This window comes from Sus scrofa, chromosome 2, assembly GCF_054392235.1.
Source record: "Sus scrofa isolate SSC_HxYL_T2T_F1_AM1 chromosome 2, Sscrofa_HxYL_maternal_Yorkshire_Landrace_v2.0, whole genome shotgun sequence".
In the NCBI taxonomy this organism is placed as follows: Eukaryota; Metazoa; Chordata; class Mammalia; order Artiodactyla; family Suidae; genus Sus; species Sus scrofa.
In genome coordinates, this window is record NC_139384.1 from 139,546,719 (window position 1) to 139,572,748 (window position 26,030).

Here is a 26,030-nt window from a genome sequence, read left to right on the forward strand (position 1 = left end):
AGCTCTTAGTTTCACTGATTTTTTTCTACTTTTTTTGGTTTCTATTTAATTTATGCTCTGATCTTTACTATTTCTGTCCTTCTACTAACTTTAGTGAGGTTTTCTTGTTTATTCGTTCTTCATTTTTTAGTCCCTTTAGATGTAGAGGTGGTACTTGAGATTTTTCTTTTCTGAGGTAAACTTGTATTATCATAAACTTCCCTCTTAGAACTGTTTTTGTTGCATCCCATAGATTGTGGATTGTTGTGTTTTTATTTTTATTTGTCTCCAGGTATTTTTTGGTTTCTTTTTTGAATTCTTCACTGATTTACTGGTCATTTGGTAGCATATTATTTAGCCTCCACATGTTTATGTTTTTTGCAGTTTTTCTCTTTCTTTTAATTGATTTCTAGTCTCATAACATCGTGGTCAGAAAAGATTCTTGATATGATTCTAATTTTCTTAAATTTACCAGGACTTGTTTTGTGGCCTAGCATGTGATCTAAAAATGGACAATGTTCCATATGCCCTTGAAAAGAACATGTATTCTGCTGCTTTTGGATATATATAGTCTATTTTCTCTAATGTATAATTTAAGGCCAGTGTTTCCTTATTGACTTTCTTCGTTACTGAAGATCATCTTCACTGATGATCGGTCCACTGATATAAGTAGGGTACCAAAGTCTCCTACTATTATTGTATCACTGTCAACTTCCCCTTTTATGTTTGTTTTATATATTTAGGTGATCCTATATTTGGTGCATATACCTTTACGACTGCTATATCTTCTTAGGTTGATCCTTTGATCATTACATAATGCACTGCCTTGTCTCTTATAACCATCTTTAGTTTAATGTTATTTTGTATGATGTAAGATTTGTTACAAGGCTTTGTTTTCCTTTATGGAATACCTTTTTTCAAACTTTCACTTCTGGTCTGTGTGTGTATTTAGATCTGAAGTGAGTCTCTGGTAGGCAGCATATTATGGGTCTTATTTTTGTATCTATTCAACCACTCTGTCTTTTGACTAGAACATTTAGTCCATTTACACTCAATTATTGATAGGTATGTACTTATTGCCATTTTATTAACTGTTAAGGGGATTTCTATGTCATTATTTTTCATTCCCTTGTGAGTTGATGACTATATTCAGTGTTACATTTGGATTCTTTATTATGTGTGTTTATCTATTATAGATTTCTGCTCTGTGGTTAGCATGAGGTTTATAGCAATCTCTCTCTATATATATTTGATAATTTTAAAATGTTGATTTTTTAATTTCAAATGCATTTTATCAACCCTGCATCTTTACTCTCTACGCTCAAAATTACTGTTTTGACACATTTTATATCTATTTCGTGTATCCTTCAAGTCCTTATTGCAGATATAGATGATTTTACTACTTCTGTCTTTTAACCTTCCTACCATATTTTTGGGGGACTAATTGAATGCCTTTATTATATATTTGCCTTTACCAATGAGCATTTTTCCTTTCATAATTTTCAAGGTTCTGGCTGTTTTCTTTTTCACTCAGGAAGTTCCTTTAACATTTCTTGTAAAGCTGGTTTGGTGGTGCTAAACTCCTTTAAATTTTGCTGGTCTATAAAACGTTTGATCTCTCCATCAAATCTGAATGAGAGCTTTGCCAGGGAGAGTTTTCATGGTTATAGACTTTTCTCTTTCATCAATTTAAATATGTTGTGCCACTCCCCTACAGTCTTCAGAGTTTCTGCTGAAAAGTCAGCTGATAGAATTATGGCAGTTCCATTCTATATAACTTGTTGCTTTTCCCTTGCTCCTTTCAATAATATCTCCTTATCTTTATTTTGTGCCATTTTTATTACAATATGTCCTGGTATGGACCTCTTTGGGTTGATCCTTGTTGGGACTCTGTGCTTCTTGGACTTAGGTATCTGTTTCCTTTCCCAGGTTTTCAGCTATTATGTCTTCAAATATGTTTTCTGCCTCTTTCTCATTCTCCTTCTGAGACCTCTATAAATGCAAATGTAGTATGCTTCATGTTGTCCCTGAAGGTCACATAAAGTGTGCTCATTTCTTTTTATTCTTTTCTCTGTTCAGTGTCAATGATTTCCAACACTCTGTTTTCCACTACTAAAGCATTCTTTTCATACATTGTTATTCAGGAATATAGGTATTTTATATTTACCTGGGAGATAGATAGACCTTTTCTGTTCTTCAGTTTCTTAAACCTGGAGTTGGCTTCAGAAATAAGAGTGATTGGATCAAAGATGATTTTACTCCCATCTTAGATTGAAAGCCCTGGGACACTTTTTCTTAACTAGTACTTATTACACTAAGACTAAAAGTGAAAGAATGTGTTTCTCTCTGGTAAATATATCTGATATATATTTTAGATATATCACATTGTGAATTTTAAAAGGGACATTGTGTGCCTGAGTTTGAAGGCAAATCCTGGTCTAATTTGACAAAGTAATGACAAACAGTTTTAAAATGAAGAATAGATTAATTTTTTATGTGTGGAATTTCAGTACAATTATTAACAGGGATATATGTCATAAATCCTAAGACTCCAAAACTCATTTAATGACTCAGCTATTCATATATGCAGTCCTATAGCCAAAATTTCATAGTTACTTAGGACTTCAAATACCTTCAATTAAAGATAAGCAGCTGCCTTAAACTACATTTACATTTCATTTAAATAAATCTAAATTCTTTAGACAAGTCTCCTGATTTTATTTTTTACTGTGATATCATTGTTATCATTTTTGATGGATGGTCTTGCCAGGGATGAGAGAGAATACATAACCATTTTCATCTGAGCAGAGAGAAACAATTGTAAATTTACAAACTTTGCCCTATAATCACTAATGAGAATTAAAGATTTAGATAGCCATGACTAAAATAGACTGTACCCCTATATTTCTGAACTCAATATGACCCATGTATACATGTGTACTGACACCATGTAATTATGAGGAACAACATCATTTAATACAAAGAAAACTAACTGGGGTGCTGATTTTTTTTTTCCTTTAGCTACTCTCTCTCCAATTTCAAATGAAAAAAGGTCTTCTTCAACTAAGTTATTAATGTTGTGATAATATGTCATTAGAATCAATATCTGCTTTATTATTCATAGTGTATAGAGTGCTAAAATGGACCTTCTCTGAAATAAATTTAGTGCCTTGTCACAATACAATATGATTTTACAATATTGCTAATGTGCATAAAGCATTCAAATATAGAGTATTGACATGTCAGAGATTTAGGACAAATGTAAGAAGAAGATGAATCTAGGTTAAGCTTTCATGTCACTTGACTGAGGTAAAAAAAAAAATCAATACTATTCATAATGCATCTTTCATCCACAATCTTAAATGAAAAAAGCTTCTATGCATAGAAAGAGCTTATTTATTCTTCACTTTGGTTATATGAATATTCTAGAATTAGGGTTAATAGAGAAAATAAATGAAAAATAATTAATAGGCAAGTGAACCAATTACATTTTGGGGATGGACAATGGCTTAGGGCCAGGGAGCTGTATATATATCTGATATGCTTTCCCCATTTTGATCCTTACTTTCATCTGCAGGTACGTTTAATGTTTGTAAAATCTAACAAGTGCAATGATATAGGCAGTAGTCACATTTCTCAACATTGACTTTTATGGATATTACAAAATATTCCTGCAAAATAGCCAGGAACTGCATTTAGATTTTTTATTAATTTATGATATTCTAATTATTTCAATGCATCATGGTTTTTAGGCAAATATTGAGCCCAGTGTTCAATTCCTTTAATTCGTTTAATCCTTAAAGATTAGTGTAGACAAAATGATAGTATCCTATTGCCCTTGCCAGTGAATAGTTTAGAAATAGGTAAGTCAGCCTGTCCTGGCCAATGATATATATATGGGGTAGTCTTTGAGGGGGCTTTCAGATAAGAATCTTCCTTCATTAAACAAGAGAAAAAAGCTTAGAACAAAGAATGCTATTCTTCCTTCTCTAAACTTTATCTAGTAATTCAGGGAAGTTCTAGAACCATCTTGACACCCCCTGGGGGAAGTCAGCCTAGCTGACTTTTAAAAGATGCAGATCTTATAGATGAAAGAACTTGATTACTTCTTGAAATTATCATCAGATAAGTCTGGAGATCACCTTATCTTTGGTTATTTCATTTAAGATAAATATCCTATTTTAAGCCATCTTAAGATGCAGTTCTATGTTGCAGCCCCCAAGTATCCTAATGATACTATCAGTCATGATTAGAACTTTATAGAAAATTAATTATTATTCATACTTTCATTTTATTCTTTGATGTGAAGAGACTATAGTCTGCAACTGTATTATCATGGAATTAAAATGGCTAATGAACCTAATCACAAATAACTGAATCGATCTTAGCTCAGAGAAATGATGGTAGTCCTGATTTATAAATGCAAACTATAGTTATATATTTCTACAAAGCCTATTTCTATCTCTGAAAGGTTTTCAAGTGTTAGGATAATTTCATAAAACTCTTTCCATTAATTATTGCTCCTGAGCAATAGTTTCAAACGCACATTCAACAAACATATTCAGTGAATAGTGCAAGTTTCTGCTTCTTCTGGGCCTCTGCTGATAGGCAGGGTTTGGGCAGTGATGGCCTAACTCTGAGGAACAGTGCTAATGATCCAAAGTGGCCAACTTTGAGCCTGGTTTCCCACTGATTTCTCCCAGTGACATAAGCACATTTTGGGCCCATGACACACCTTTGATTTATTTCTTCAAGTCTTCAAAGTTTTGCAGAGGAAGATAGGTACACTGAAATCCAAATTACTGTGTTCAATTTATTTCAAGATTCAGGTTAGAAGCATGTGGTTATTATGAATTGCATCTTGTTTAAGGAACAAGCATATTACTAACAAATTTAGTCAAATTTAGACTTTGTGATTTGACTCATGTAATATTTAAAATGAATGAGGATTGCATATGATTTTTTAATGTAATTTTTAGATAAAATTCATTTTTTTACATTTAAGCATGTTTTATACCTTTAGTTTCCTTTTATCAGATTTGTTTGCTGAACTATTTACAGAGATTTTGCAAATGCAAAGTCAGGTATTGAGAATGAACTTCCAAATGACCACAATGTGTTCCAGAAAGCAGCGCTGCATATGTGATTTGGGGAGGAATTCTACAAAATGTTGGCAACTTGACATGTAAGAACACTGGATGGATAAGACACACTATTTAGGTAAGCTATCTCAATACCCTAAGCTTCTAGATGGATGAAGAACTCCACTGTGAGGTGGTTACTCCACTGTAAACCGATGTGCAGCAAATGGAAACATTTAGTTAGTTTTCTTTCTACTATTTCCACTGTATGGTCATAATTGAGGCTTTATCAAAAATCTTTGTTACACTAAAATATGCTAAACTTTAGCCAAGGAAATCTCTATAATTCCATAAAATGATTAAGAAAAAAATTATCTTCATGGAAGGCTTTTTACTTTTTAATTTATTTATCTTTTAGAATTTTATCTATTTACTTTAGGGTTTTATTTCTACAGATAGCGATTTATTTTACTTAGAATAAAAACTAAAGACTGTTATATAATCTATCGTTTCATTACTTACTATATGTGAGATAAAGACTATCATTCATAAATTTATGAATAAGAAATTATTTTACTTTTAACTGCATTTATTGAAAATCCATATTTCATAGTTGCAATATAATCTTCTTCTTGATACTTATAATTTAGAAAGTTCAAATATAACTCTGTATATCATTGCTTCTGCCAAAAGTACTTTGGTAAATCTTTGCTCTTTTGACCTGAAAATCTATAGTTAATCTTTACAAGTCTTTAGCAGCATTACAGGTTAAAAGCATATCTCATCTTCATTTATATATCTACTTCTTTTTTATGCATAAATATTTCAACAAATAAAACCATGTTCCCTTAATGAAAAAGGGGGTCTTTAGTTCAGCAGCATAGTTCAGCTCAATAATAATAGTGTGTCTTTGCTGGTTTGTTCAATGTGATTATTACTAACTAGAATGTGAAATAAGTAGATACAAATATATGTAACTTTTTCAGTGAAAACAGTATTAGAAAGATGATTTCAAAGAGTTTTATTCTTTGCAATTCTGTTTTTAGATATGTCAATTGCATAACAGAAATATTATCACCATGTCAACCAGTTTTCAAAATACCCCTTGACCAGATAAAACAAATGATTTGCATGGCAACCAGGTTGCCATGTGTAACTGACATGGATTCATAGACTGGTGGACATTTTTGTAGCCAATATGAATTAAATGCATTTGTGGCTATTATTTCGTATGTTATTGATGCCATCAACATGATCTAGCCTTTCAATCTTTTTTCCCTCCAAGTAAGAATGAATTTTGCAATACACAAACCCATGATTATAGTTGGACATTTAAATACTCATCTTTCAATACTTGATGGAACAAGTAGACAGAAAACCAGTAAAAATATAGAAGAAATACAACCAACCAATCTGACTTAATTAACATTTATAGGACACTCCATCCAACAATAATCAAATGCATATTCCATCTAAATGTATTATAACGTTTACGAAGATAATCATATTATGAATAAAAAAGGAAGTCTCAATAAATTTATGATTCAAGCCATAAAATCTATGTTCTCTGACTATAATGGAATTTTAAATTAAAATAACATAAAGATCTCTGGAAAATTCCCCTAAATTTAGAGATCAATATCATCATTACCATCATCATCATCTACAGGTCAAGAAATCAACCAGGAAAATAAATAATTTGGATGGAATAAACATAAGGGAATAAATAAAAAACATAAAATAGCAAAATTTGTGGGATGATGCTAATACAGCACTTACGGCTAAATGTAAAGCCCTGGCTGTGTACATTAGAATAAAAAGAAAGTTATCATATCAATGATCTCAGCTTCAATATTAAGAAAATTAAACCTACCTACAAAAGACCTGTATTCTGAAAACTCTAAGACATTGATAAAAGAAATCAAAGATGACACAAACAAATGGAAAGATAAACCATGCTCTTGGATTTGAAGAACCAAATTCCTAAAATTATTATATTACCAAGGGAAATCCACAGATTCAACGCAATCCCTACCAAATTACCAATCGCATTTTTCACATAAGAACAAAATATTTTGAGGTTTGTTTGGAAGCACAAAAGACCCAGAATATACAAAGCCATCCTGAGAAAGAAAAATGGAGTTGGAGGAATCAGAGTTCCTGACTTTAGACTATACTACAAAGCTACAGTCATCAAGACAGTATGGTACTGAACATAGAAGCACCTAGACACAGATGACAAATACTAACAGACATAAAGGAGATATTGATGGCAACACAATAATACTAGACTTTAACACCCCACTCACATAAAAAGAAAGATCCTCTACACAGAAAATTAATTAGGCAAGAGAGATCCTAAATGACACAATAGAAAAGTTAGACTTAATCACCATTTTCAGGACATGACATCCAAAAAAATCAGTATATACACTGTTTTCAACTGCACATGGAATAGTCTCTAGAATTGACCACATACTAAGGCACAAAACTAACCTCAACCAATTTAACAGTATAGAAATTATTTAAAGCATCTTTTCTGACCAAAAAGGCAAGAAACAAGAAATCAACCACAGGAAAAGAAATAGAAAAAGAACTGACTACATGGAGACTAAACAACATACTACTAAAAAACCAATGGGTCAATGAAGAAATCAAAAAGGAAATTTAAAAATACCTCAAAACAAATGATGATGAAAACACAACCATTCAAAATCTATGAGATGCCACAAAAGCAGTGCTAAGAGGGAAATTCATAGTGATACAGGTCTTCAAAAAAGGAGAAAAATCTCAACTTAACAACTTAACCCACCACTTAAATGAATTAGAAAAAGAAGAACAAACAAAATCTAAAGTCAGCAGAAGGAAGGAAATCATAAAGATCAGAGGGAAAAATCAATAAAATAGAGATGAAAAAAATCAATAAAACCAAGACCTGGTTCATTGAAAGGGTAAACAAAATTGAAAAACCTCTGGCCAGACTCACAAAGAAGAGGAGAGAGAAAAAACCCAAATAAACAAAACAAGAAATGAAATAGGAGAAATTTCAATGAATTCTGCAGAAATACAAAAAACCATGAGAAAACTATGAACAATTATATGCCAAAAAATCTGACAACCTGGAAGAAACTGACAACTTTCTAGAGACTTACAGTCTGCCAAAATGGAATCAAGAAGAAATAGATCAATTGAATAGACCGATCACTAGAAATGGAATTGAATATGTCATAAAAACACTCCCTACATACCAAAGTCCAGGACCAAATGACTTCACAGGCAAATACTACTAAACATACAAAGAAGAACTTATACCCATCCTGATTAAACTTTTCCAAAAGGTTTAAGAAGAAGGAAGAATCCCAAAGACATTCTAAGAAGCCACCATCACCCTAATACCAAAACCAGAGAAAGTTAACTAACAAAAAAAATTACAGGCCAATATCTTTGATGAATATAGATGCAAAAATTCTCAACGAAATTTTAGGGAACCAAATCCAACAACATCTTAAAAAGATCATACACCATGACCAAGTGGGATTCTTTGCAGGTTCACAAGGATGATTCAACATATGCAAATCAATCAATGTCATACACCACATTAACAAAAGAAAGGTCAAAAAGCACATGATCATCTCAATAGATGCAGAAAAAGCATTTGACAAAGTCCAACTTCCATTCATGATCAAAACTCTTATGAAAGCAGGTCTAGCAGGAACATACCTTAACATAATAAAAGCCATTTATGACAAACCCACAGCAAATATAATACTCAGTGGAGAAAACCTGAAAGCCTTCCCACTAAAATCTGGAACACAAAGATGCCCACTTGCACTACTTTTATTCAACATAGTATTGGAAGTCCTAGCCACAGCAATCAGACAAACAACAACAACAACAAAAAAAAAGGTATCCAAATTGAAAGAAAAGAGGTAGATTTGTCACTATATGTAGATGATATGATACTATATATATAAAACCCTAAGGACTCCACACAAAAACTACTTGAACTGATCAACAAATTCAGCAAAGTAGCAGGATACAAAATTAAAATTCAGTAATCAGTTGTATTTCTACACACTAACAATGAAATATTAGAAAAGGAAAACAAAAATTCAACACTTTTTAAAGTCACACCCACCAAAAATTAAATTCCTAGGAATAAACCTGACCAAGCAGGTGAAACACTTGATTATAAAACATTAATCAAGGAAATTAAAGGATTCAAAGAAATGGAAAAATATTCTATGCTCCCGGGTTGGAAAAATTAATATTGTAAAAATGGACATACTATCCAAAGCAATCTACAGATTCAATGCAATCCCTATCAAATTACCCATGACATTTTTCACAGAACTAGAACAAATAATCTGAAAATTTATATGGAACCACAAAACACCCAGAATTGGCAAAGTAATCCTGAGGCACAAAAACAAAGCAGGAGGCATAACTCTTTCCCACACTTCAGACAATATTACAAAGTTAGAGTATTCAAGACAGCGTGGTCCTGGTACCAAAACAGACATACAGACCAATAGAACAGAACATAGAACCCATAAATAAACCCAGATACCTATGGTAAATTAATCTTTGACAAAGGAGGCAAGAAAATAAAATGGGAAAAAGAAATCTCTTCAGCTAGTAGTGCTGGGAAAACTGAACAGCCATGGATAAATCAATGAAAGTGGAACACACCCTCACATCATGCCCAAAAATAAACTCAAAATGGCTTAAAAAGACTTAAATGCAAGACAAGACACAATCAAACTCCTAGAAGAGAACATGGGCAAAACATTCTCTGATATCAACCTTACAAATGTTTTCTCAGGTCAGTCTCCCAAGGGAACAGAAATAAAAGCAAAAATAAACCAGTGGGACTTAATCAAACTGACAAGCTTTTGCCCAGCAAAGGAAACTATACAAAAACCAAAAACACAACCTACAGAATAGGAGAAATGGTTTCAAAAAATGCAAATGACAAGGGCTTAATCTCTAAAATATACAAACAACTTATACAAGTCAATAGCAGAAGAAAACAACAACAAGCTGAAAAATGGGCAAAAGACCTGAATAGACATTTCTACAAAGAAGATATACAGATGTCCAACAAGCACATGAAAAAATGCCCATCACTAATTATTAGAGAAATGCAAATCAAAACTAGTATGAGGTACCATTAATGGCCATCATTAATAAGTCCACGAATAACAAATGCTAGTGAGGGTATGGAGAAAAGGGAACCATCCTACACTGCATGTGGGAATGTAAATTGGTGCAGCCACTATGGAAAACAGTATGGAGGTACCTCAGAAAATTAAATATAGAACTACCATACGACCTGACCCAGCAATCCCACTCTTGGGCATATACCCAAACAAAATTTTCCTTGAAAAAGACACATACACCCGTATGTTCACTGCGGCACAACTCACAATAGCCAAGACATGGAAACAACCTAAATGTCCACTGACAGATGAATGGATTAAGAAAATGTGGTATAGGGCCTCCCACGTGGCTCACAACAAAACCATCTGGTGTTGCTTCCACAGTGGCTATGGCTCAACCCCTGGCTTGGGAACTTCCACATGCCACAGGTGTGGCCAAAGCGGGAAAAAAAAAAATTGGTACATATATGCAATGGAATACTACTCAGCCATAAAAAGAACAAAATAATGCCATCTTCAGCAACATGGATGGAACTAGAGACTCTCATATTAAGTAAGTCAGAAAGAGAAAGACAAATACCATATGATACCACTTATACCTAGAATCTAATATATGGCACAGATGAACCTTTCTAAGGAAAAGAAACTCATGGACTTGAAGAACAGCCTTGTGGTTGCCAAGGGGGAGGAGGAGGGAGTGGAATGGACTGGGAGCCTGGTGTTAATAGATGCAAACTATTGCATTTGGAATGGATAACAATGAGATTCTGCTGTATAGCTCTGTGAACTATATCCAGTGACTTGTGATGGAGAATGATAATGTGAGAAAATACAATGTATACATGTATGTGTAACTGCGTAACTTTGCTGTACAGTAGAAACTTATGGAACACTATAAATCAACTATAATGGAAAAAATAAAAATCATAAAAATAATAATGACAAATGAGGCAAGAGTACACCATGGGGAAAAGACAGTCCCTTCACTAAGTGGTACTGGGGAAAGTGGACAGCTACATGTAAAAGAATGAAATTAGAAAACTCTCTAACACCATATACAAAGATAAACTCAAACAGATTAAAGACCTAAATATAAGACTGGATACTATAAAATTCTTAGAGGAAAACATAGTCCAAACACTCTCTGATATAAAATGCAGCAATATTCTCTCAGATATACCTCCTAGAATAATGACAATAAAAACAAAAATAAACAAATGGGACCTAATTAAAGTTAAATGGTTTTGTATAGCAAAGTAAACTACATAAAATGAAAAGAGAACCCACAGAATGGGAGAAAATATTTGCAAATGAAGGCACTGACAAGGGATTAATCTCCAAAATATATAAACATCCCTGCAGCTCAATACCAAAGAAACAAACAACCCCATCAAAAAATAGGCAGAAGGTCTAAACAGACATTTCTCTAAAGAAAACATACAGATGGCAAAAAAAAAAAAATGAAAAGATATTCAACATCACTAATTACTAGAGAAATGCAAATTAAAACTACTATGAGGTACCACCTTGCATTAGCCAGAAATGCTATCGTCAAAAAGTCCACAAACAATAAATGCCAGAGAGGGTGTGGAGAAAAGGGAACCCTCTTACACTGTTGGTGGGAACATAAATTGGTGCAAACACTATGGAAAACAGTATAGACATACCTGAAAAAAACTAAAAGTAGAATTACCGTTTGATCCAGTAATCTCACTCCTGGGCACCTATCTAGAGAAAACCATGACTCAAAAATATACATGTACCCCAATGTTCCTTGCAGCTCTATACATGATAGCCAAGACCGGGAAACAACCTAGGGGTCCATCAACAGAGGAGAGGACAAAGAAGATGTGGTACTGGGAGTTCCCTTAGTGGCACAACGAAAAGGAATCCTACTAGTATCCACAAGGATGCTGGTTCGATCCCTGGCCTTGCTCAGTGGGTCAGGGCTCTGGTGTTGCCATGACCTGTGGTGTAGGTCGCAGATGTGGCTCAGATCCCACATTACTGAGGCTATGGTGTAGGCCAGCAGCTGTATCTCTAATTTGATCCCTAGACTGAGAACTTCCATATGCTGCAGGTGTGGCCCTAAAAAAAAGGGGAAAAAAAAGATGTGGTACATATACATAGTGGAATATTACTCAGCCATGAAAAGGAATGAAATAATGGCATTCACAGCAACATGGATGGACCTAGAAATTACCATGCTAAGTGAAGATAGTCAGACAGTAAGACACAAACATCATGTGCTATCACTTACATGTGGAATCTAAAAAAAAAAGGGATACAATGAACTTCTTTACAGAACAGAAACTGACTCACATACTTTGAAAAACATATGGTTACCAAAGGAGACAGGTTCAGGAGGGGGAGGGGTGGCCTGGGGATTTGGGATGGAAATGTAAAACTGGGTGTGATGATGGGTTTTTTTGTTTGTTTTGTTTTGTTTTTGTTTTTGTTTTTTTTGTCTTTTTGCCATTTCTTGGGCCGCTCTCACAGCATATGGAGGTTCCCAGGCTAGGGGTTAAATCAGAGCTGTAGCTGCCAGCCTACGCCAGAGTCACAGCAACGCAGGATCCAAGCCATGTCTGTGACCTACACCACAGCTCACGGCAACGCCGGATCCTTAACCCACTGAGCAAGGCCAGGGATCAAACCTACAACCTCGTGGTTCCTAGTCAGATTCGTTAACCACTGCGCCACGATAGAAATTCCTGATGATGGTTTTACAACTAAAAATATAATAAAATTCATTGAGTTTTTTTTTTGTAAAGCAAATGAGCCTCAAAGTAAGCAGAAGAAAGGAAGAAATGAAATAGAAACAAAAAGACACTAGAGAAAAATCAATGAAACCAAAACTTTGTTCATTTAGAAAACAAGCTGATAAACCTTTTGCTGGGTGTGGGCTAGGGGAAGAAGACACTAATTACCAATATCAGGAACAAGAGAAGTGATATGACTTGCAACTATTTAAAACTAAGCTTTCAAAAAATTTTTCCTTACATTTTTTTGCCTTGTCCTTCACACTTCCAACTGATCTCAACAGTCTATGTCATTTCAGTAACTTTCAACTAGCCTTTACTTCTGCCATTTTTTCTTCCATTTAAAAAAATATGGTTTCTATAAACTTGGATTTTATTTATTTTCATTGTCTTCCTATTTTTACTCTTGAATATTATTTTCATACTTTGAAGTCATATAAAAAACTGCTTCTTCTGTCTCTGAACTTCTTTACTGACAGCTTACTTCCTGCAAATATGGATGCAAGTATGTTTCTCCCTTTAGTACCTCTTTCTCTGCTTCTAAGGATTTTTTTTTTTTTTTTTACAAAACTAGTTGAAAAACTTCACCCATTATCAGACCATAAAAACATTTCCACTGGTTTAAATAAATGAAGAGTGACTTTGCACCACAGTGCCATTTACTTAGGCTTTGCCTAAATTCTACAGCAAAGAGTGGATAGCCTACTTTAATATACTTGCTAGCCTGCTTAATCTTCACAATATTTGATATCTCTTTATCATTCATTTGATTCATTGTAGTTTGGGGTTATTCAGATCATTTAATTTCATTGAAAATGGAGTTCAGGTTTCTGTTTTGTGCACTCATTTTTACTACTTGGTAACTTCCACAAGAAGAAATCATTTTAAAATTAGATATATTTTTTATTTTAAACTATGTTTTCTAATAAGAAGTTTAAGACCACATTAGTGTTTTAAGAATAACATAGTTCACTTCCTTAGGAAGTATTAATACAGTCTGTCCCCTCCCCTACCCACCACCCTGCACCACACTCACAGCATATGGACGTTCCAAGCTGCAACTGCAACCTACACCATAACTCAAGGCAACGTCGAATCCCCAACCCACTGAGCGAGGCCAGGGATCGAACTGGGATCCCCACGGATACTAGTTGGATTTATTTCTGCTGTGCCACCATGGAAACTCCAGTATTAATGTAGTTTTAATCATTAAGAAATTGGAAATGAAACCTGAAAATTTAATTGGCATTTCAAAGGAGTTTTTATGATGAATTTATTAAATATCACATTAGTAAATACAATTAAAATAAATAGTCCTGAAAGGTAATTTGATTATTTATGCCAGTACGTAGTATTAACTTGTCATATTTATCATCTTATCAGAAAATGAACATACACAAACTATGCCTGTTCTGAAACTAAATACAACCTGAAGAAAAAAAAAAATACAGTACTGACTAGAGAATTATGAAATTTTTGACATCAAGCTATACTTTAGAAAGCAATTCAGAATATTATAACAAACATCTTTACATTGTAGAAAACAGCTGAGAATTTTTTAATTAAAATCTTTACCAAACGCATTTGTTTGTCCAATCCCTATCTGGGGGTATTGAGGAGTTAACCCCATGGGTGTCATGGCTTGGTGAGAGAAAGCTGAGAATGAATAACCGCTTTTGGAGTTATATCTTTTTCTGCTTCAGTTTCAGCTAAAATCATCTAACCAAGCACATACTCCTGTGAACGTCAGGAAATCCATTATTACACATCTTTTAATCATTTCAATACACCAGTAGTATTTTCTTTTTCAGTTCTAATTCAAAGAATGCTTTTAACTTCAAATGATTTCTAAGATATCTCTTTGAAATTAAAAAAAAGACTTCTTTCACAAAATGTTCAGTTTTGTAGTGAAGAATACATTTAATAAATAAAAATTTACTTGGGAATATTAGAAGGTCATGTCAATTTACTAACTAATATAATACGGTCTCTCATACTTAGCTAGGGTGTTTGAATACATTGTTTGTTCTTGTATAAGTCAATAAGAATAATTCTAAAAGTATTCAGTTTTTAAATAAATAATTCAGGCACAAGGTACTAAATTCAAAAGACACAAAAAGGAATCAGTTCAACCCAACCTCTCAGCTATTTCATATCCCTACTAAAAAAAACAACCTTCTACCGTCCATGCTTCATAGAGTTTCCAGAGGTGATCTGTTTGTAAACTACACACAGTGACACACATACACCTACTTTCTTAAAATATAAATGGTATAAATCTGTATACATTTTTCTGTACTTACATTTTCTATTCAACAACATATTTTGACAATTACTCCTGAACAAGGAGAAGTGCCTTATTCTGCTGAACAGCTGCAAAGTACTGTATTGCATGAGTATGTCATGACTCATATAATTAGTCCTCCATTGTTGTTCACTTAGATTACTTCTAATCATTTGCAAGTACTATCGCTGTTGACATTAATATTCTTTTACATTTCACACATTAATGAGTAAATCTGTGAGGTAAACTACGGGTGAAACTTCTGGGTAAAAGAGTATATTCATTACACATTTTGAAAGGTATTGTGAAATGTTTTTCATAGAACGATAGAGGGTGTGTCAAATTTGACTCACAAAATTAGTGTATGAGAATGCTTATTTCCCCAGAATTCTAACAGATTTATTTTTAAATATCCTGACCTTTCTTAATCTAAAAGGTTAAAAAAAAAACCCACTTTTTAGTTTTAATTTGAATTTCATCTTTTCTTTGCAATATAGAATAATGATGCCCACTTCTTTTACCCTTCACTTACGTAAGCCCTGCTCACCTCAGCCTCAGAGGCCCTGCCAAAAAATTCTGTCCTTTCTTACTTTTCATCATCCTCAGATAATATTATACAGAATATATATACATAAACATGTGCCCATATATATACACAGTCACTTTGTTCTACAAAAATGTGATCATACTACTTATTTCTTTCTATGTTTTGATTTTCATACATAATTATAACTAAAAGAAGTGGCCTGGTGTTAATTTATATATTTCTCATTTGCTACATAAAATACAAATTATTTAATCAATCCTCTACTGCTGAATATGTACTTTGATTGCAGATTTTACCTTTATAAATAATGATGGCACAAACATGTTAGTTCATATATATTTATATACTAAAACAATTTTATTACAAATGTGTAATATATTAATTCACTGATATTGAGATCAATGCCTTAATTATCTATTTTATTCAGGTGAATTATTTACCTATTGATTTTTCTATACCAGATTTATGTTATTATCAGGGATTTTAGAACATATTCTAATTCTTGCAACATAAACCCCTCTTATTCTTTTTCAAATATTTGGCTTTTCTTGGGTATATATTATTTCAAATATATTTTATAAATGTACCTAGTTATAAAAGTTTGAGATTCAATTAAGAAACACTTTAAATTTATGTGTTAGTTTGGGGAGAGTTAAATCTTACATTGTGTCTTTCCACCAAAAAACAGGTTATGAATTTTCATTTGTTCAGATATTGTTTTATGTTCTTCGACACATGTCATAGTTTTAATCATCAAGGCTCCATGACCCTCTTACTAAATTTATCAGCCAATTGTATATCATGGTATTTTATGAATGTAAAACATTTAAAATTTATACTTCTATAGACTAATTATTAGAATAAAAAGTAAATATTGGGTTTTATATGTTTATCTTACAGCCAGCCACTTTATTATATTGTTAATTAATGTCAAAAATAAAAATAACCTCCACAAAGTTGCTTCAGTTTTGATGTGTAGGAACATGTCATAAGGAACTGATTTCTGCCAACAACCATATAAACTTAGAAGTCACTGCTTCTCTAGTCAAAGCCTGGATATTTTAACATCGCAGAGGATTCAGGTGAAACTGTGAGATAATAAATGTGTATGTTTAAAGCAAGCTTGTGGAAATATTATTATGCAACAATATATAACTAATACAATTTTGAATTTACAGTTTTATTTCATTTCCATTAACAGATGCTGCCTGTGCTGTCTACTTGTGGCTATTTACTGCTGTTTTGTGTCTTGATAAATGGACAGACCAATAAAGTCATTTTTAAAAATGTCCTAGGAACATTTGAAAAGAATGTTTTTTAAGATACAGGGTTCAGTGCATACCAATTAGGTGTACTATGTTTATTATGTTACTAAGGTTTTTGCTAGGTTTACACGTCTTTTATCCACTTAATTTTTTGGGGGGTGGGGGTAAAGGGGATCAATCAAAATATGCTACTCATTATGAATTCTATTTTTGTTGCTTTCAATTTACAAATTTTCATGAACTATTATCTGGTGCAAAGATCTTTATAAGTGAAAAAAGCCTTATCTTTCCTTTTATTATTGTAGTTGAATATTACTTGCCCTGACTCTTTCAATATGTTGGCTGTTTTTTTGGGGGGAGGGTCATGCCCATGGCATGCAAAAGTTCCCAGGCAAGAAATTAAACCCATACCACAGCAGTGACTACAGTGGATCTCCAACACGCTGCCCCACAAGGTAACTCCTGTTGGCAATTCTGAATGTGATTTTAGTCTTTTTAATTTAAATATTCCTAGTATATCTTCACACATATTTTCATTTTATATTTCTGAGTTACTTTGAGATGAATCATTTACATGCATGTGTAGTTACATGTGTATGTATATAAGTATGTGTATATGTATATTTTAGGTTTTCAAACAATTTTTCTATAAGTAGAGGAATTTAGCTCCTTACACTTAATTGATAAAGAAAGTAGGTTTGATCTTAGAACTGCCCACGTATATATACTCATATGATTCTCTTCTGATTGTAGTCAAAAGCAATCGATGGCTACATCACATTCATTTCCTATGGTAACTCTGTGTGTACTGATAAACATAGAATCAGTATTTTCTTAGGATTCTGGAATCCACTCCTAGACAAAGCAAACGGAATCCTTTTTCATTATGAAAAGGCAAAGATCATTATATAATTTAAATAGACTCCAAAAGTATTTTTAAATTAGAAATTACTGATAATAAGTCAAACTCAGTAATATACATATGTAACATCATTATTTTTCTTTTCGTGACATGTGAAATTACATTTACAGAATTCCCCAAACTATCATTTCTGCAAAACATATTTACTCACTCTAAATAACTTCTTCAGTGTCCAGTGAAATGTTTTTTCACTTCTCAGTATTTATTCACTATTTTCACACCTTTTTCAACTTCCCATGTGTATTAGCATTGTTCCAATTTTTTAAAGTCATGGGAATATCTCTTTATCACCAGAAAGTTTTCCATTACTTCTTTGGATAAACCTAAAAAGATTCTTGATTTTTCATCTATTCTGATATATTTCACATGGAGTTAGATTTACCCTTACATTTTTTCATTGATTTCACAAATACTTTTGAATCTGTACTCAAAATTATGCTAGGACTTGGGGATGACAAGATAAAAAGTATATGCTTACTGACCTTGAAAAGCTAATATCAAGTAGAATTCCTTAATTTTCATAACTTCACTGCAAATAATGCACTTTGAAGCATATGGCAAATCAAATTTAGCTAAAACAGTTCATAACGACGGTTTACTTAGCACCACTAATAATATTACTTCGGTTACATTCCATATTAGAGAAGGAAGAAAATATTGGCTAAAAAACCTTAAATTCTTTAAAATCAAAAAACATTACTTCCCATGCTTTCTAGAAATCAGATGAAATGAACACTAATCATTATTCTTCTTTTAATACTGAAGATAATTTAAATTTTTAATGTGTTCACTAAAGTTCTGCTATGGAAGGAGTTTCTAACCACTGGATTCAGAGTGCAGCAGTACCTGACCCTTTTCTCACTTCTTTTAAGAGCTGGTTGAGTGAGCAGGAGATGAGGGAGACAAAGAGGCAACACCTGTGTATATGACAGAGGATTGATAGAAAAGGGGCAGTGTCACGAGTCATGTCTTCTGTCATTTTACTTTTTCCAGCAAATAGGGAACAGTGATGAGTGGGATCGTTTGCTTCTTTCATATAGTCAATAATCACTGATCTAGGTTTGCCCATATAGTTTCAATTTATGTCTACTCACTCAGCACAGTTATTAGAAGAGTCCCATTTTGGTCTCAAAAGCATCCCTATTTGGATAACAAATTACTTGGTCACGCCATTATTATTATGGGGAAGTTAATAAGATTGTATGCAGATTTTGACTTTCTTTCAGCATCCTACCTAAAGACTTTGAAGAGCTTTTTGAAGAAACACTATCTAAACAATATCAAAATAAAAAGAGAAATTCATAAAAATTAAATATGTCTGCCAATTGTTGGCCATTATTCAATAGGAAAGCATACAAAAACCATGAAAAGCCTAGTTCAATAATATGCCAGAGCAACTGACTCTTACCTTAATAGAAGGATTCTGGATCCCACACATTCTACAGTGACAGCCCAGATGAGAAGTGGTTAGTGAGGGAGGGTAGATGTTGCCTGGGAAAGTAAAAACAAAGTCAAATGATCTACTTGCTAAACTATTAATTTCTAGCCATACGAAAAAAAAAAAAATCCATGAGAAGCACACACATTTGATCACTGTCTGAGAAAAAAAAAAAAATGACTCTCGTGAACAATATTATTCCATGGAACCCACACTTTGAAAAAAAATACATAGGAATAAATATCAAAATTGACAACCAATTCTAGGTACTACAAAATAAAGGCCAAAGCATTAATTTATGACTTCATTAATTTAACTTTAGAATCTAGTATAAATCTTCTCAAGTCATGATTCCTTATAGGTCACCCTCAAATGCCATTATTTGTCAGCTTTTAAGAGCCTTTGCTGCATAAGGATTCACCTCTAAATCTTACTGGCTTAAAACAACAAAATGTTTATCTCTTCCTTCAGTTCCATATAAACTACAGCTTGACTATAGTTTTGCTCTAGGCCAGGGGTCAGATAGGGTATTTACATATTCTTCCAAAGGAGAGACGGAAGTTGAATTAAATAGTCCCATTTAAATTTTTTGCTCAGATGGACTAATATCGCATACGTCACATACCATTGGGCAAAATAAATCACAACGCCAAATTTCCCACCAGCAGGGCAGAGAAACAACCCTACAACAAGGTGAAGGAAGAGGAACATTTCCCAACAACCACAAAATACATCACAACCATACTCAATCAGTGCTTCAGCACATTTTTATGCCTGTCCAGTTGCTTAGAATGATCTTGTTAATCCATTTACTGCCAAATTCTTCCATCTTTCAGGATTTAACTCAAATCAACCAACTCCATAAGTCTTTACCTGATGGTTTGAGTCACTTTGTTTTTACATTGTCTCCTCCTCTGTGCATCTATAACTTATTTTGACATAAAACTATGGCTTGGGATCATCATATATTTGTTTCATATCTTTATGCCTTGTGTTAAGAATAAGGACTATACCTTCCCTTGATTAATTTACCCACATATAAAATACAATGTACACTTATGTTGAAGGAATCATTCATCCTTATTTTGTCCCCTTTCATTTCAGGTTCTAAAGGGTAAAAGACCAGGTGTTGAAGCTATATTTATACCATTTCAATGATGCCACTATTTATTTAATGAACTTTTATTTAAACATAAATACGTAGCCTATAAAATCTCACATATGAAGATGCTGCTGCTGATTCAACAATATTGTTCTATGAACAGTGATATTTGCAGTTTGGCGTAACAGAGAAATTATAGGATATGGAGGCTTGCTTATTGGATATACATATGCCTTTTAGAAAGTGACCTAATCTCTCTGACTCTTATGTATAAAATATGAGTAATCTCAACCTGTAAAAATTATATAGCATATGAAAGATGGCTAGGACACCACCTGGCCCATAAGAGATGCTCAAATAATAGTAGCTATTGTAATTTTCAATACTGATAGGGATTTCTCTGAATTTTCTCCCATTCTCCACTTCATTATTTGTAAGTTGCTAATTGGGGCTAGTTTCATCCTGTAGCTATGAAATAAAATCAGTTAGTTCTCTGTCAAATAAAACTTGTGATGACAGCTTCAAATGACAGAGCTTAAACCAAATGAGAAAGGTTTTGTTAACATAAAAGCCTAACAGTCATTTGTAAAAACAATCTCAGGAGGCAAGAATTAGGGCAAGCAATAATAGCTTGGGTGGAAGTAGAATTTCATGGAGTTGTAGGTAATAAAAAACATGAAAATTATCATCAAATCTTTTAAAATAAGTATTTCATAAATTTACAAAGGTTCGACATTTACATACCTCTTCCTGAGAAGTGTTATGGCACCACCAAAAGAAGAAATATTTTCTATCTAAACTGAGGAATCAAAAAGACTAATCTAGAAGTAATTATGGACAATATAGAGAAATAACGCCATGCAAACATGCCTTATATTTTATGCTTAGATTACAGTTGTCTGCCAGGATCATTCTATGCCTCTAGAATGTTTAGAATTTTTCAAACTGACATTAAAACATTTTGAAATCGACAAGTGCATACTGCTCATCTACAAATGAAAATTCACCAAGTCAAATTTATATTTTAAGTCCACAAGAAATTTACATCACTTCATAAATGTGAATAACCATGAGATAAAATGGAGAAAAAAGTTAATCAAAATATCAATATCACCATCACTAAAAAAATATACTCCTTTCCCATTCTTGCCTTATCTTTGCATTTCCTGTCTTAACTTTTCTGGTAATAAAGTTTGAAAGTAGTTCAGTAATGTGTGTGTGTTTGTATGTATGATCCTATTTTCCTATTTACAGGCTGTTGTCAGAGACTCCTGGACAAAAATTTATGGTGGGGGGGGAAGCCTAAGACTCAGTCGCCATGTTAACAACACATTGTTCCCACAGAAACAGAAGTTTTTAATAAGCCATGACCAATATTCTGCAGCAAGTTGTGCCAGGAATTTTGTGCTCCCTCAATAAAGGTTAACAAAATATTACATCTGCAAAACATTTGCTTTATATCTCTTTCCCTTTAGAAAGCATTATCACTTACTTTTTATGTTTGTAAAGACTAGGACTCTCTGTTTCTGTTACTGAAAGAATTGTGATTTAATATCTCCATGATCTCACAATTTCAGCCTTGAGCAGAGAAGTCCAAAGGTAAATAACTTTCTTAAAAGGTTTTCAAGATTTAATTATTGTTCATATCTTCATCCACAACAAGTTACTATAGCCATGACAACAATTTCAGAAAAGTACCATGGCCAAATAACATGATAAAGGTTTATAAAAAAAAATAGGTATTACAGAAAGATCCAACACCCTATAGTGACTGAAATTTCTTCCTAGCTGCTTGAAATTATCTATGTAGGCATATCAGTGAGGATTTCTGGGCTATATGCACAAAAAAATAAAAATGAGATTTAAACAAAGCTGGAAGTCATTTTAAAGCAACTAGGATTAGCTCAATTTCACTAGCATAATGGCTGGAAGCAAGACAGCATGTATCCGGCTGGGGGTATAGCTAAGAAAAACTATTCCTTTGATGTTATTTCTTCTTCGGAAAGCTTCTTCATTATTCAGTCCATATTAAAGATCTTGAAGAAGACTGTTTATAGAGTTAGTTTTGTAAAAAATTGCCCTGTTTCTGATTTTCAAAATTCTGTGGATGGTCCTAGAGCATCCACTAGTACCATTTTCAGATGTGTGTCTCCTTGATGTCAACAGAATACTAAGGTTCACACTACCAAAGCCCAAGGAACAAACATCAAGGCATTGCTAAGATTTATTGCTTAACATCCCCTATTTGGCAGTGAGGATAGGCATCCTCTATTATCTGTGGTTAAATTATACTTCTTATCACATCTGTTAGAAGTCTATATTCATGTAGAATATCAAAATTAAATTCTTTAACACCAAAGCGGATTGATAAAATTAAAAACTAAGCATCATAGTTAATGAGAGAAAACTTGGTAACAAGAAACTAACAGTCATATCAATGGAAATCAGTGTTAAAGATGCCAGAAAACTCTAGTTAAGTTTTCAACATCAATATTAAGTCTATATTTACATCAATTTCATGTATTAAATGAATTTATTTTCTTTACCAAAATAGATTTTTATTAATACATAGGTTTTTTTTTCAATTAAACTGGCCTCCCATTTCAAAACTTATAACTCTGGAAATTGCATGGGTTTATAAAGGCAAATATTTATTTCACTCTCATTTATTCACTCATCATGTATTTACTGAATGCTTATATATATATATACATATGTATATTAGTTCCCTATCACCACTAAAATTACCACAAACTTAGTAGCTTGAAACAACAAACCTATTCTCTTACAGATCTACAGATGCTAAGTCCAAAATGAGTCTTAGCAATGGAAATCAGAGTCAGCAGGCTGGTTCCTTCTGGAGGATCCAGAGGAAAGTATGTTCCTTGTCCTTGTCTACTACACTTTTAGAGGCTGTTCACATTCCTTGGTTCCTGAGCACATCACCCTATCTCTGCTTTCAAGGTCACATCATCTTCTCTACTACTGTCAAATCACTTCTTCTTTTATTTTTTTCATTTGGTTTTTGTCTTTTTTTTTTTTTTTTAGGGCCACAGCCACAGCACATGGAGGTTCCCAGGCTAGGGGTCTAATCAGAGCTACAGCTGCCAGCCTACAGCACAGCCACAGCAACACAGGATCTGAGCCACATCTGTGACCTACACCACAGCTCATGGCAATGCCAGATACATAACCCACTGAGTGAAGCCAGGGATTGAACCCACAACCTCAAGGTTCCTAGGCGGATTCGTTTCTGCTGAGCCACAATGGGAGCTCCCAGTCAAATCACTTCTATCTCTCTCTTATGAGGTAATTTGTATCAACACATTACATTATCAACTCAAGGCCCAAATCACCTAAAATATCTAAATATCATCAACTAAAAGTCTCAAATCAAGTATGGTTGAGACTCTCATTATGATAAATTCCTGGAAAAAAAATCTAGTCTATATGTAGACCTGTGAAACTAGACAACATATGATCTGGTCCCTAAATGGTAAAGTAGGCAGGCATAGGATAACAATTATAGACAATACCATTCCAAGATGGAAAAAAAAATGGAATGAAGAAAGGAGTCACTGGTCCCAAACAATTTCAAAATCCATCTGGACAAACTCCAACAGGTTTCTAAGCCTGGAAATAATCTGTTTGTCTTCCCAAAGCTCTGCCTTGGGAGTCATTTTTCCTTTTGCTTAAAGAGTAGTACATATTTTCAGCTGAGTAGTTTGTCGGACTGTCTGTGCCTATAGAATTTTGGTAGTCTGACCATTTTCTTTCATTTTGTCCTGCTCATTTCCTTTTTGTTAAAGTTTCTGATAAAACATTCTCAAAAACCCTGTGGGTTTCCTGTATCCCAGAGTATCACTCCATTAGAGAAGAGGCTCCTTCACAGATCTTTCCGGGATAATCTCACCTCTATTTCAGGCTTCTGCTGAGATGCTAAGGTAGATCAATAAGTCATGCCCCTAATCCTTTCAGCAAAAGGTTGTCTTCTTTAGAGCACATTCTTGACAGTGAATATTCTAATTTTAACATCTTTCAAAATAAAGAATTCCCCTAATTATCAAATTTTATATTCCATTTGCTTAATAGTTTTCCCTTCAATTTATCCCCTCCTCTCATATTCTACTAGGAACAGCAAGAAGAAACAAAGTAACGCCCTCAACACTTTGCTTCAAAATACCCTCAGCCTAAATATCCAAATTCACTACTTACAAATTCTGCTTGCAATATAACTTTAGAACAGAATTCAGCTAAAATTTCTGCCCCTTTATAACACGGTTCCCTTTTCTACAGTGTCTAATAGTATTCTTCTCACTTTTTCTGAGCCCTCTGTTTTTAAATGCTGTACTTCCACTAATAGACTTTTGAAAGAAATCTAGGAGTTTTTCTATCATTTTCCTTACAATTCTTGCATGTTCTATCAATTTCTTATTTCAAAGTCACTTTTACAACTTAAGGCATTTGTTATAGCAGCACCTTACTTTTCAGGTACCAAAACCTGTATTAGTTTCCTGTTGGTACTGTAACAAATTACCACAAATTTAGTGGCTTAAAACAAGAGAATTTTATTCTCTTGTAGTTCTGCAGGTTAAAAGTCTAAAATTAGTTTTTTGGGGTAAAAATCAAGGTTTTACCAGGGGCTAGTCCCTTCTGGAGGCTTCAGGGGAGAATCTATTCCTTGCTTCTTTCACTTAGAGAGGCTAACAGCATTCTTTGGCTCCTAGTCACATCGCTCCCATCCTGCTCCTTTGTTACACTGTCTTTCTCTTTACTATAGTCGTTTGCATCATTCATACAGGAATATTTGTGATTACATTTAGGGTCCATAGAGTAATCTTGCATCTCAGATACTTACCCACATCTATAAAGTCCATTTGTCATAAAAGTACACATTCATAGGTTCCAGAGGTTCCAGGGATTAAAATAAGGATATACTCAAAAGAGTCATTACTCCAAGTATCACTACTAAGTATCATTGTAGCTGTTTATAAACAGCTAAGAACAAGGTATTTCCTGCCCCCAATTTTTTTTTTTTTTACTTTTTAATGTATATCTCTTCAAGTCATTCAGACAAAAAGAATGCCAAGATCAGATGGGGCTAAGACTGGGAGAAAGGGTAAAGAAGTAATAAATAAAATCCAAGAAGCATGCAGAAAGTACACTACTGTGGCCTGGTATGAGAATCCATATCAGTAACGAGGACTCTGCAATAGAAGAACTACTAATCTTGAGCAAGGACAGGAGTCAAAAGTCCAGGAAGAAGGAGTCAAAAACAAGGAAATGTTGAAAAAGGAAAGAAATCACTCTCTTGGGTAGTTTAACCTTCTCATTTCATTCCTGCTGTGGCAGATGTAAATCCTAGGAACAAGAGATCATTGTTGTTCCTAAACTGGAAAGTGCCAGATAAGAAATTAAAAAAAAAACAACTATACTGTGTCATCGATAGATAAACTTCTAGAATATCCAAGACCTATCACTTTCCCTT

The 26,030-nt window shown here is 33.4% G+C and overlaps 1 long non-coding RNA gene across 15 annotated transcripts in view; it reads right to left on the reverse strand.

The window, feature by feature from the left end:
* LOC102158243 (uncharacterized) overlaps positions 1–26,030 on the reverse strand; it is a 1,270,494-nt gene that overhangs the window by 806,647 nt on the left and 437,817 nt on the right. For 14 of the 15 annotated variants that reach the window (XR_014838686.1, XR_014838688.1, XR_014838692.1 and 11 more), the window contains one exon: positions 19,411–19,493. This is a non-coding gene — a long non-coding RNA (uncharacterized LOC102158243). Of the gene's footprint in view, positions 1–19,364; positions 19,494–26,030 lie in introns of all 15 variants that reach the window. The other variant, XR_014838693.1, reaches the window with a different exon arrangement.